The sequence below is a fragment of the Carlito syrichta genome, unplaced genomic scaffold (assembly GCF_000164805.1).
Source record: "Carlito syrichta isolate Samal-C Ts95f unplaced genomic scaffold, Tarsius_syrichta-2.0.1 Scaffold302451, whole genome shotgun sequence".
Taxonomy (NCBI): Eukaryota; Metazoa; Chordata; class Mammalia; order Primates; family Tarsiidae; genus Carlito; species Carlito syrichta.
The window spans coordinates 147,531-149,559 of NW_007246547.1; the positions used below are offsets into that span (position 1 = coordinate 147,531).

Below are 2,029 nucleotides of genomic sequence, written 5' to 3' on the forward strand. Positions count from 1 at the left end.
AGATGAGGTCTCGCCAAGTTGCCCAGGCGGGTCTCGAACCCGCGGGCTCAGGCAATCCTCGCCTCAGCCTCCCAAAGGCGCGGGATTACAGGCTGAGCCACCGAGCCCAGCTCAGCTCCCATTTCTAATTGGCAAAGGCTCCCTGGCACCTTCCATTTCAACCCGAACTCCCTGGCCTGGCATTCAAGGCTCTGACCACTTTGCTGGTCTCATCTTCCATCTTGCTACCCCTTGCACCGTCAATCAGCCAGGGTACTTGTGGTTCCAGGGGTCAGTCCAGCTCTCTCACTGGGCCTGCCTGGCTGCCTGTCCAGCTACCCCAGCCTGGCCTGGCACAGAGCAGGCATCTGAGATGCTTTTATTGAGAAGCAAATGAAACCACCTCGAAAATGCAATCTATGCAACTGCTGTGACTTCCCAGAACCCACTTGGAGTTATAGACCTGAGGGTCTCACCCTGGTGGCCTTCCTGCAGCATCCCTCGGGAGAGCTGAGGTGTGTGGGGGGGTCACCTCATCATTTCCTGTTCTCTTCTAAATTTACTTTTTTTTTTTGGGTTGGAATCTCACTCTGTCGCCCAGGCTGGAGTGCAGTGGCAAGCTCACAGCCATCGCAGCCTCGACCTGCTGGGCTCCGGCAATCCTTCTACCTCCGCCTTCCAAGTAGCTGAAACTACAGGTGCGTGCTACCTCCCCTGGCTAATTTTTTTGATTTATTGTAGAGATGAGGTTTTGCCAAGTTGCCAAGGCTGGTCTTGAACCCGTGGGCTCAGGCAATCCTCTCGCCTCGGTCTCCCCAAGTGCTGGCATTATAGGTGTGAGCCACTGCACCTGGCTTTTTTTTTTTTTTTGAGTCAGGGTCTCACTCTGTCACCCAGGCTGGAGTGCAGTGGCATAGATAGGCATGGCTCACCACAGCCTTGACCTTCTGGGCTCAGGCGATCCTTCCACCTCAGCCTCTCAAAGTGCTGAGACTACAGACATGAGCCAGTGCACCTGGTCACTCCCCTGAATTCACTTTAACCTGGGACACCGCAGGAACAGAGCCTGACAGCCACTCTCAGGTGGGCACAGACCCTCTCCCACAGTCTCATACTCTCGTCTCCCCTAACTCGGCAAAAAGGCAACCCCGTCATGCCTTTCGCCTACCTCTGTGCCCAGATTCCATTTTGAGCACTCTGCATGTAAAGCAGCCGACAGTGGGAGCAGGGGAGGGACGGACAGGAGGGCTGAAGGTCAGCATGCTGTGTGCTTGTCCTACTCCATCTCTGAGGCCTTCCAAGGGGCACAGCCTCTGAGGGGTGAGGGTGAAACTGAGGCCTGGGGGCAACGTCTGGGGCTCAGACACCTTGACAAGGGGAAGGGGTGTGTACGGGGGCAGCAAAACAGAGCTCCGCCCAGCCTCAACCCAGAACCTCCCTCTGCTCCTGTCAGAGTGGAAGTAGGGCTTGTACTTGGCCTGGCATAGACTCCCAAGCACCAGGACACGGGGGCAGAGGGTCCAGCCACACTGAATCGAGATGCTGAAAGCCCAGGCAGAGGGATGCTCTCCTGAGTGCTGAACTTGTCTCCCTCCCTTTCCATGGGGGCCCTCGGGGATGCTGCCTGGTCACTTCCTGGTGATTTTGCATGTAGAGACTAGGTAGCTGGAGCAGCGAGGCCTTGGGAGCTGCCCGAGGGTGCCGGTGCCAGGCCACTCCTGGGCAGGGGGACCGTGGGTCTGTGTCCCAGGTTGGGGGGCGGAGCTGAATGGGGAGATGGAGAGGAGAAGGTTGGCCCGGCAGGAACAAGATGCTCCTCGGAGAGACCACCGAGGGCGGGCTGGGTGCGGGGGCTGCCGGCGGGCCGTGTCTCTAGGCCACTTCCGAGTCTCCGTCAGAGCTGGGAACTCCAGCCACCCTCTGTCCAATCCCCCAAGGGACGTCCCGCCCCACCGCCCTGTCCACCCGCCCGGGGGCCTGCCCAGGGACACCGTCTCTCTCCTAGCCAGGGCCCAACCCCTCATCCTGGCATTCGGGGCCCCAGGAGTTG

The 2,029-nt window shown here is 59.1% G+C and overlaps 1 protein-coding gene across 1 annotated transcript in view; it reads right to left on the minus strand.

The window, feature by feature from the left end:
- Window positions 1-2,029, minus strand: part of SH2B2 (SH2B adaptor protein 2) — a 46,015-nt gene that overhangs the window by 36,217 nt on the left and 7,769 nt on the right. The gene's annotated exons all lie outside the window — the stretch shown is intronic.